Raw genomic sequence first — 12,471 nt, forward strand, 5'->3', positions numbered from 1 at the left:
AAAGCAATATTCCACCTTGATCCCTCTGTCTCTTTTGATCACTTTTTCCTAGACAGAAAAATAGCAGAAGTAATGAACCGAAAAAAAAATTACAGATCTCAAATTAAACACCAGAGACCTATTTAAAATAAAAAAGTTGTCCATTTATCACTACAAATTTGGCACTACTCTGTCAATATGGACTAGAATTTCAAACCTTGTGGTCAATGAAGCATAAAATAGATTGTCAGAAATACTGTCTGAAATATGAATCCACTGAAAAAAAATGCTTGAAAATACCTAAGATAATTTAAGAGAATCAAAATTGGCTGAATATACCACTAAAAAGTCTCTACCTCCCTCTCTCAATTCATATATGGCTTTCTCCTAGGTGACTGTTTCATAGAAGTAGTAGAAATAAGCTTCCGATTTCTACATTTTAAAACGCTGTACATTTTTGTGGTAAGCCAAATCACTTCTTACCTGGAAAATATTTACTCTGTAATACAAACTAATAGCAAAATAGTAAGCTTTCCCTCACACTGAAGCCATCTTCTCAGAAAATTCAGGAGGCCCACTGTATTGAAGCCCATGGTGTGCTAACCATGTTGTTCTATGAAGTAGAACATTACTGCAGAAAACACAACTTCTTGTCATGAAGAGGCACACTGAAATTAATTTTTTTGTGGCTGTAACTCAAAATTGAATTAAAAGAGGACTTAAAAAAAAAAAATCATACTCCTTGTACTCCAGTTGAAAATAATCATCCCTCAACACAGATCTGAATTTTGGTCAGCCTGAATTCTACTGTTCCACACTAAGCTCATTAAGGATAAGGCTGGCTACACCATGTTGTGGTGATTCTCTTGCCAGTTTGGCTGACTTGGCTAGATAACCTCCTTAGGCCTACTTCCAGGGTACCTGGACAAAACCAGGTTAATGAAGTGCTGTGTACCCCTCTTAGTTGCTATTTTGGCTGAGATGGTTTTGGCTCTGCTGACACTGTTCCATGGCTGGGCTACTCTTTTGTTTGTGTCTGTGCTTTCGTTATTAAACGAGGATGTTGCAGAACTAAAAAAAATCCAGTGCCAAAATAAGAGCAGTTGTATCAAGAAGGAAAAGGGGTTAACAAATATCCATCTAGCGTTATGCATTCACTACCACCAACAATGATTAAAAGAGTATGTAGCAAGCTTTGAGTTCCTTCTTATCCTGATAGTTCATTAAAAAAGATCACAAGCTAATCTGTTGATATACTCAATGAGGAAAAAAGATATCTACCTATTTTCTCCTCTAAGAAGAAACATATCTGTAATTATTTTTTAATAAGCCAAAATTCATCAGGAATGAAACAACAGCCACATTCATATTGAAAAATATCAGTCTAGACCCAAAACACCCAACTGTGGCTTCTTTCAAAACACCGACAGTCTCCAACATGGAATTCCTGAATTTTGTGAACAATCTCTCACCTTTGTTTCGAGCAGTGGAGAAGAGGGGCTGGTGAGGGAAGCGTAAGAACAGACTGCAAAGAAATTGGAGTCACTGCCACAGAAAGATGGCAATAATCCAGGGTTGAACCAAGCCTGCCTCCTGACGCCAGCACATGGAGGGATGTATTATTTGCAGCTGGAAATGGGGAATGTCTGACTGCTGACAGAAAAAGAGCTGATAGCCAGGTAGAAGTAGAAGGAAGGGGAATGAACAATTGCCCTTTCATCGTGCAGCTACTCCAACACTTCAAGCATTTTTTTTTTGTCATATTCCTCCCCTTCTCCCCCACTTTTTTCATTCTCTGTAATCACACAGTACCCAGAACATTTTGGTCCAAACCATTTGCCAGACATGGAATCAGGAAGGATTGGGTTTGGGGTTTTGTTTCCTCACTGAGCCCAACTGGTGAAGGTCTGGTAGCCTTTTGCATTATTTACAGAGGTAGGGTTGTAGGAAATAAGATTAATGTTGATTTGAAAGTCTAAGAGGCAAGCTGGGAATGAGTATCCCACTGCAGCTTTCAGCCCATATTCGGAGGCAAAAGACATCCAATAATTCTCAGCAGTAAGCCCTGGGACTGTAAATATAATGGCAATCTGAAATCTTCATGAGTTTCCATTTAGTATTCTTACATCGTGAGTAGAAACATGATATTTACCAGTGATTGATATCCGAGGAACATAATCTGTCTTACACCAGGTTATTTATTTATACATGAAGAGTCCTGCAGCTCTGCCTGGAGACGGAGCGGATGCGTATGTATGCCCTGTACTCGGTGCCAAACTGTGACCTTCTAACTAAAATTCCTTAGGTGGTGCATCTTCAATCTTATAGCCAAAGCAACGGCTTACTCATGTTAGTAAAAGAGTGCAGCCAAGAACTGCTGTCTCCTCCTCCTAGTTCAGATCCTTTCATGGCTGGGATTCTTCTTGCACATAAAAACAACCAGCAGTATTTTAAACATACCTTCTCCGTTCTCACTGCCGTATCTGCAAACAAATCAAACAGTGAACTCGGGAACACCACACACACGAGCATGCTTAAAGTCAGGTCTTACTCTTTTGCTTGAAAAAAAGACATAAGCATATTTGAAGCTTAGTGCAACGTTCATGATTTGTATGAAAGGGAAGTGAGGGAAGGTAATTTACAGGTATCTGTGGCCAATGGCATTTCAAAATTACTAGCTGCTTAGAGGGTAACTGGGTCCATTCTGAATATTAGAAGTTTGTTATTTAAAACGTTATGACTTTCAGATTAAGGGATGATTCCTCAGTAAATTCCTAAGTAAACTGCACTAGTGGCAAGGATTCATCCTCAGTTTTCCACTCCTTTGATGAAAGCATCTAACACAGGATTCCCACTCATCCCTTCTCAACATATAAAAGGGCAATATCCACAGAGATGTTGTTGAGGGCTATGTTGTTAATGTTTATAAAAAAATCTTCAGTGATGGAAATTATTATACAAAGTCATATTCATATATATGCCATGTTATCCTTCCATTCAAAGTTCAGAAGGTTGCAGATCTGAAAGGCAGGCAAGTCTTTTGTTTCTGCATCACAGTTATTCCTGGGAGAATCACAGGAATAATTAAAATAAATAAATAAATAAATAAATAAATAGAAGGTTTAATCTTGAAATACCTCAGACTTCAGAAACATGCCAGTCTACCTGAACTCACATTAATATATTTGGCATCTATGAAATTACCATCAAGCTCCTTCAGGGCATGCTGCTGTATGGGGTATCTTTATATGCATATCTTCAGGCAAGGACTTGATCTCCCTGTGATTGATAGAGGCACTTACCGCAACAGAATCATAATCAAGACCGAGGTCCTCTGGAGAAATAAGAACAAATAATAATGACAGTAACGCTTTAATATCCTACTAAGCAAGAATCATCTCTGCTTTCTTGTAACTTAGCATTTTTTCCCTATCATTTACATCCATAACATGTTGAGGCTCACTGGTATCACTATGACCACACTCTGGTCTTCTGCAGAATACGAGCCATAATTAAACAGCAGCATGATGAAATAGCATACTCATTCAACAAGTCTGGGATTTTTAATATACATATTTTTGACATTGAAGAACTTACCTATGAAGCAGAAAGGAGAAGCTTGAAAGAGCAAAGGACAATTTTATCATTCCAAGAAAGCAACAACCCCAGCATTTCAGACCACCATAGTATGTGCTTCCTGAAAACAGACACATTTGCGAATTCTGGGGGAACAGGGGACTATAAGAACCTGCAAAGATTTTTATGTTTGGAGGTATATGAAATGTGTTGTTTTGGGCCACTGGGGAATGGCAGATGAAAAGCTAGTAAAGAAAGGCTGGCTAAGGGGCTGGATTTAGAACAACAAGGGGTGAGTTACTGGGGGAGGGGGAGAAGCAGTTAACACTGACGCAAAAGGATTTGCACTTCTCTCAGTCCTGTGTTCATTCTGCAGTTTATGGACGTGGCAGGGGGGCGGGGGGTGCGGGGGAAGAAGGGGCTAAGCACCTTGAACAGACAGGAAAAGGCAGAAAAGGAAGCAGTACAAATGGACAGGGCAGACTCTTACACACAGTAGTAAACAGAGAGAATGCAAGAACAGGGCATCCTACCAAAAACATAAGATTATTTGTTGTCCCACTCCTCCTCTGAGGCCCATAAGACACCCACATTCCCTGTTAACCCCTGCAAAATGCAGATAAGACACAATGTTTGATGAAGATAAACTCCAGATCTTTCAAAACAAAAACATACCAACTAAATAGATAAATATTACATGGCAAGGAATATACCTACAGTAAACAATTCTGTTGTTGCAATGCAATTTGTAATCTTATTTGTTGATTTTGGAACAACATGTTTGTTCAGAGCCTGCAATAAACAACCAAATGTTCTTTCATCAGAAAGTGCAAATCAACCAAGTTAGTTAAGAACTATTCTAAGAACACTTAATAGCATCCAGGTTCAGTGACTGATTTTCTATTTTAAGCAGGAAGAGAGGTATAGCACAAACAATCTGCAGGCTAAAAGCCTGACAGCAAAAACTCCACACATACCAAAGAAAATAACGTGTCTACGACAGCTGCAACAGCAGCAATTTTCAGCTTCTTACACTACTCATGCAACGCACTTTGCAGTCATCCCTCTTGCATAAATCTGTACATTATAATTTTGCGTTCCAATGGATCAGTTTGTATGCTCCGTATCTGCAAATGCACCAGATAATACAGAATGTGAGAAGTGATTTGTGCTATCAGTGACATCAGGAGTTTTGCAGCTGTAGTTATTAACAGATATTTTTTCATCCAGCAGCATAGACTAAAATCAATCATTCTGATAACTAGGCATGGCATGAGCTGTCCGCCCTGTCATTTCAATCTGATTAATCACACGTACACAGACCTTTACCTTAGAGGAGCAATTGTTCACATTTAATCACGAAGATACATTCGAGCATACCATCACAGATTACTAAACTTAAGTGCAATTTATGTCTTATATTTTGGCAAATACGTTTATGATAATATGACTTTGGCATATAGATGTATTGTTTCATTCATTTTACAAACATTAAAATCTAAGCTAATGTGTTGTACTTTGAATCATTTATCACATCAGATTTGCAGCTTTTGAAGCTTCCATTATACACATCTTTATCTGCAGATTTATCCTAATAAACCAGGTACAGATAAGTTATTAGTTATTATGTCCTCTTCAGACTGTGCTTGCTAGACAGTAGGTATCTTCTTCATCATAGATGAAACTTGACTTCATTTTACCTGAACATCCTACATTCTATTAACTGGTCCGTCTTTTGTTTCAATTTTCCTTTTTAACCTTGGAACAAAGCACAGCTCTTCCCTTAAAAGTTACACAGGAGTTGTTCTTTCTCTTTTGGGTTTCAGGGCGGGTTTTTTTTTTATTATTTGTTTGTTTTTCTTTTTCAAAGGAAAGGCATACAAGAGAGTCCTTACACAAGCATAAAACTCTACAAGTCAAAGCAGAGTGCTCCAGCGAAAACACAGTGCTGTGCTAAAAACAAGTTGAATTTGAGATCTGTCAAACCAATAACTTGGTAGATTCTGCTAGAAACATCCTACGTTCCAGATACACTTCTGGATTAGGCCTAAGCGCACAAAAGCATTCAAATGTCCTGGGGACCACCGCTATTCAGCAAACCACACAGGCATACGCTTCACTTTCAGTTCAGAAGCCAATGAAATGTAAGCGTGTGCTGAAAATTGAGTATAACTCATAAGTGTTCTGCTGATATAAGTGGACAAAACCACAGTCTTTGGCTTTGCTGCTAAACTGAAGTCATATGTAGCAGACAATTGTGTTATTTGTTATGTGTATCCAGCAGGTGACTCCTTAAGCTTTTAGATTCTTTAAAAGTATGAATTCACCAACATTTCCCAGTCGGGTCTGTTTTTCTGAAGGGTCAGATCCATATACTAGGAATTCTTTTTTATGTAGCGTTTCTACACTGGATAATACTTATGCTTTATAATATGTGCTTTTTCAAAGACTGTTGTACTTGTGGCTATATACGAATTGCCTGATTAACATTTTTACATTTTACATTTAAATAAGTGCATGTAAAAATAATTTAATAAATATTTTATTCAAATCAGGCAAAAGAGTATTAGTCAAAAATATAACATAATGGATATAAACTGGACCCTTCTTTCATTTGTAGCCCAGTGTGCAGGAGGCCCCCAAATGACAGGCTTCTGTTCTGACTGCTGCCCAACCAGGCTCTCAGAAAATGACAGGTTGGATAGGTCGACGAGCAACTAAACACTTGCAAGAGAGGAGAAAGCGTTCTTCTCCAAATTCCAAAGAACTCTGAAGAGAAAAGCCAAAGTGTTGGAGGCAAACAGAGAGTTGTTTATGTATGTTTAAATAAATTGTAGAGACATAGATTCATGAACAGAGTGCAGGTAATTACTCAAAACGGCACAGTGCATTTATTTCCTCAGTCCTGAACTGGGATATAGAAGGATATTGCTTTCTACCGCGTCATGCACCAACAGTATATACATTATAACACTTCCAGAGGGTCAATCATCACTCAGTAATGCATTCAACAGTAGCTAGGCAGAATGTAACGGGAGTGTAATCGCCACTTGAAACTTTAATGTAAGTGTCCCTTAAGATACCGAAAGCTGACTTTTCAAAACATTCCTCCTCATCACGTCCTAAAGTATTTTTCAGGGCAGGAACAATTGTTAATATTATTGTACCCACCCAGTTGAGCAGCAAAACACCATCACCTTTGGTCTTGATGTTGCAATGAACCTTTATCAAGTAGAAAACAGGTATCAATGAACCGCACAGCAACCTATATTTTATGCAGAGTATCTTATGGGGATACACTACAGATTTTGGATCTTTGTTAGGCTCTGGAAAAAAGATTAAAGCGAGGATTTTTGCACATATAGCCATATACAAATTAGGAATCTAGAAAATGCAACCGCAGATCAGAACGTTAGTCCATCTAGTATGTAGCCCATCTCCATAGCTGCGAGCATCGAGGAACGTGCAAAATACCTGTCATTAAGTAAATGAGGATAGCATCTCCCAAATCACAGGTTGCGTCCACACCATTGTTTTTAATAGCGACTCATTAGCCAGTTCTCTGTTGATTTTCCAGTCTCTTTTTAAATCGGTTTGTACTTTTGACCTTCTGAAAATAGTAGAAAGATGTATTCCACAGTTTAAATTCTGCAGTTTGCGGGGGGTGGGGAACTGCTGGGGGTTTTTTTCCACTGTCTAAGCCTACTAGGTCATAATTACACTGGATTCCCCTGGTTCTTATGAAAGATGATGAACAGCTAGTCCCTACCCAGCCCCTCTGCAGCAATCATCTTTGTATTCACCTCTACCATAGCACTTCCCACATATGTACCTCTTCTATGCTTAAAAGTTCCAGCCTGTTCAGCCTGCCTTCATATAGAAAGTCATCTAGGTAGACTTTCTTGGGTTTTTTCATTTGATAAAGAACTTGATACCATTTGAACTTGAGACCATTTGATAAAGAACTTGATAAAAAATACTCTGAAATTCAAAGTAAATTAGAACTATGTTTCCCTCTTCAAAAGCTGAAAAGCTGTGTTAACTATTCCCCACTACATCACATTTTATTAATTTGATTTCTTTTCAGTACTATACCACAGCAGCCCTCTGGAAGAACTCTTTCAAACATCTGGAATTTATCACCTTACTGTTTTACTGAATATTCTGTTGTTATGAAAAAAAGGCTAACAAGAACTATCAAAATCATCATTTTGAAGACAAGATAACTTCAACCTTTTTTTTTATTTCTCCTTTTTAAAATGGTTTTCATACTCAGATTTTTCTGTATTCTCTCCATCATTTATGTGTGAAACAGGCTGATACAATATTGCACTGAGCATTTCAAACACCATTGCTACCACTGATTTAGAAAGGCATGCTAACAGGTTTTGAATTCTTTATTCCCATTCCTTATGCTGTATCCATGACTTTTCACCCTGTAATTAGAAAACTGACCTGCCCTGACTGATGTAATTTTGCAAACAGCACAGAATACAGGACATTTCCTTCTCTCTACTTGAGACCTCACAGTTGGGCAGGAGCCTCCTGAGTTAGGGTTTACGTATGTAAAAATCTGTAAATAAATAAATATAGACACAGTGAAGAGTAAACATGAGTGGCTAATTCTTCTCACCACACACAAAAAAAGTGATTTTTTTAATGTAGTAATGCATTTTTAGCCTCTTGAAAAGAAACCCTTGCTTTTATTATACAAATTTAGTTTAAAGAGTTGAATGCCACAAGACATCATAGAAGCCAGGAACTTCAGTGGGCCTTTTCTTTTTTCCCCAGATCATCAAAGAGTATCCTTCAAGAGAGGAGCCAAGTAGGTATCCATTAACTGGGTAGGAAGAATTTCTCTCAACAGATTACTTTATTGTCATCCAATAAAATATTTCTTGTATTTTCCTGTGAATAACATAGTACAGCCAAAACAGGACACTAAAGACAAAGCAGCGGCTTCATGAATTATGAAATATGTTACTTACACAGCAAAGGCCCTTGACTTTGCAAGGAGGAATGAGGCAATTTGCACGGTCATGATTTTCTTCATTGATTAATTGGATTACACCATGAGGGTTTTGGCGGTGGGGGGTTGTTTTTAAGTATGTTTTAACTGGCTACTGTACACTTAAGTTCAATTTCTGTTCATTCATTTTTTAACTTTTAATAATTATTTAAAAAATTAAGGTACAAAATACTACATTACATCTTCTCAGTTGGGCTGACCCCTTTTGCAACTTCTAGCATATGAATATACAAAGTATGTTTTTTTACAGGTGAAGTCTCCTCAGAGAAAAGAAATTTACCAATAATGCAGCAATATTTTGATCAACTACAATTTGATATGATTCAATTTGTAGAACAAAGGTTTAAATTTTAAAAGGATTTCTTTTAGGGGAAAATTTAAAGAATTTAATTTCTAATTAAATTTCTAACTTGAAAATTCTCTCTGAGAAGCTATAAATGTGGCCAACATGGTGTTCAACATATTCATGTAAATAAGGCCTTTGCAAGACTATGATGTGGTTTTTCAAAATATACTTTTCTTAATGTGCCCAATGTCAGATTTCATCTTATCTGTAACTGTCATATTTCTTTTTAACTCATTTCAGAAATGGGAGTACATTTAGGAAACAAGGAAAGTATCAGAACTGAATCTGAAACATTAATATGGTGTAAGTAACTAATTGAGGAATATTAACTACAATCTATTACTACCATCCTACTCCAATCCAATGCAGATCATGTAGGTGCCATGCAATTCTTAGAGCTTAAACATGTTTGTTCCTAGTGTATTTCAGGAAGTCAACATTGTAATAATTTTCTAAAAAAAAAAAAAAAATGGTACGGGAGTGAAGTCTAATTCTTTTTTCTTTTTCAAATATACTGATTTTCTCTAGATTCTGTTAAAGACTTGTCACAAGAAAAGCAATAAAGAAAGAAGATGATGCTCTGAATTCTGTCATCATGCCCTCTTATGCCAAGCCCCTAGACATAAAGACGTCAGAAAGGAAGGTTCTTACTGATTTAATATAATGACTAGGTGGAGAAGAAATGAAAACAGAATAGAGAAAAATTCTCAGAATCTGTAATCAATGTTAATATACAAGAAAAAAATAAAAAGGACCAGATCCGTGATACATTTTGTGCATATTGTATCATTAACTGATATGAATATACACCAAAAAAAACTACTAAGAATGTAGTATTAAAAAACTCTAAAAATTGTGTGGTATGTTCTAACTGCTTTCAACTGTCAAGTGAGACGTGGAAGGTCAGATAGGTCTGAAAGCATATATAAACATTTTATTTTTTCTTTCTTTGTAATATATGTGCAATTATGACATTACCTAAATTCAGCTTCGATAACATAACTGAAATCAAGATGCTGTGCATACAATATATTGCTATATATCAAGAAACATAGGAGCTGAGCAGGCCTTTCCTTTTAGTCATGTAGCAGTGATATGGTCATAATTGACATTTTTGTCACGTTGCTGCATAAGTCCCAGTTTGTGCTGCATAAATGCACAGAAATTCAGCTGCGTTTCACCACTCTCTTCCCCTACCTGCCATTTTACTTTCTGCTCTCTTCTCTCTGTCTCTTCCTTCCAGTCTTTCATCACATGTGAAAATTCAATGTTTTTTCTTCTGCTTGTTGACAGGAAAAGAGAGGCTATAGCATCTGCGGACTACATGGTCCTGAACAAAAATCAGCAAAATTGCAATCAACATCCAGATAAGATCCACTAATTTCATTCTGAATATGAAGCGTAATTTAAATCACAACACTGCTAATGCTGAAGTCAAAACCAAACACCCCCTCCCTTAAAAAAAACACCAAAAAACCTCAGAACATGTTATGAAATGACAGAATGAGATGTGATTTATGCTCTATGTCTAATTCTAATTTTTATAGAATAGATTTCAGATAGGACACATCAACCATATTAATATTCAAGTCTATCCCTTTAAGTATCACACAGTCACTAATCAGAGCTGAAGGGGACTGAGCTTTTCTCACAGTATTCATTCTCATTTTAAAATGACTTAATTTCAAACTATTTTATATTCAAAACACTTTTCTTTATCTGGCATGTAACCCCTACAGTTCAAGTAGTTAAACAAACAGCATCTAATTTGATATTCTGTAAAATTAATTTCAATAGAGCGGCTGATGAAAAACAGAAAGGTTTTAGTATTTTATAGGTATTTCTAAAGCTTGTCCCTCCAGAATTAAATCTTCATAGCAGCCACTTCATAAACAAGATTTTTTTTTTTTATGAGGTGTTACTTACATATGCAGTAGCATATACTTCACAATACACCTGGTTGTGCTATTAACATATAAGCATATCTTAAAGAAATTAAAATAACACTTATTGAAAAGCAAAGATTTCATCAAAGAACTACAGAGCAATCATGGTACCCAAAACCAAATGGTGCTCCTGGCACCACAACACTCATACACTGTTCTGTTTAGCAGCAATGTTTGCTTCACAGAGTTATCACGTCTCACCCATCTGAAACTCTCAGCTAAGCTTTTGCTTTTACAACAGGCCTACTGATGCTGTATCTACTGGATTTTCAAATCTCTTTTTTTTTCTTTCTGATAGTAAGATTCACCTCATCTTGTCACACTTGAATTGCCCAAGATAATCCTTGCTTTCCCAGGCTGACATTGGTTACAAAACAGAATCATGGGAATGCCAAGGGAGATTTTTTCCAAGTGCTATTCAAACATCTGGACTAACAAGATTTTTCCTTTTGAACATCATGTAGAAATTTAAAGCATCTAAGAAGAGAGACAAATTTATTATGGCAACATGGAAAGAGACAATATGAATACCTTAGCTATTTTTGGCATTCCAAAAGCAATTATTTAATCTTTTATGTATACTGGGCCCAGCTTGAAGACACATCTTCCCATCAGCTTCAGGCGGCTCTGCACCTGGCCTGTGGAAGTGGCACAAGGTCATCCCTCTGCCTCAACTACAGCAGCACTCTGAAAACTTGGTTGCACGTATGCGTGAGAGAGCCCTTATTCATCAGCATTTCTTTTGTTAATTCAAATACCATGCTGTATTCAAAACGGCGTGAGGGCAGAGAGTGACAAAAGCCTGGGCTGATGCTACCAGAGAACAGAGCCTCTGAGGATGGAGATGGCCATGAGAGCAGTTCAGACCAAACCTCTCCCCACTCCAGCAGTGTCTAAGCAAAATCCTCCTACCCATCCAGTTCAGGAAAAGGAGAGGAAACTCACAACGCTGAGCTAGGAGGAGACTGAGGGAAGTATGTTTACAGGCAATGAATGCATACAGCGCTCACACTAAGAGCACTAATGGACCCTCGGAGCAGGTACCAATGCACACAGAAGTAGAAGGGCCAGCTTGTCTCTGAACTACCCTTTCAGACGCGTTAAAATCTAATTGAATACATCAGTCCCACCACTTTTCTCCATATTTATTTCTGGTTCCACTTACACAAAAAGCCAACTTCTTGTGGCAGGAGTCTCTTCCTCCCTACTTTTCCACATTACTTGTCAAATCACACACAGACTTCACTATGGCAAAAGGAAATGGGCAGTGAGATCCTTCCAAATCTGGACAAAAGACAAACAGACCCTTCTAGGACTTCCTAATTTATCAGTACGGCCTATAGTATTGCCATTTTGACATGAGTCTCTGACATATACATCTTCTCTCTTGAAACCCACATACTTCACCCACCTTCTCTCCTTTTTGCTAAGTTTGCTTGGCCAGAGAGCACAGCACTCCCTGAAACTCCTTACGCTGTAGGAAGACTGCAGCAACCACAGAACATATTGCAGAGGTTAAATGAAACTTGAAGAAAATAAATCTGTCCTGGTTTCAGCAGGGATAGAGTTAATTTCCTTCCTAGTAGCTGGTACAG

This window comes from Pygoscelis adeliae, unplaced genomic scaffold, assembly GCF_000699105.1.
Source record: "Pygoscelis adeliae isolate BGI_AS28 unplaced genomic scaffold, ASM69910v1 Scaffold232, whole genome shotgun sequence".
Lineage (NCBI taxonomy): Eukaryota > Metazoa > Chordata > Aves > Sphenisciformes > Spheniscidae > Pygoscelis > Pygoscelis adeliae.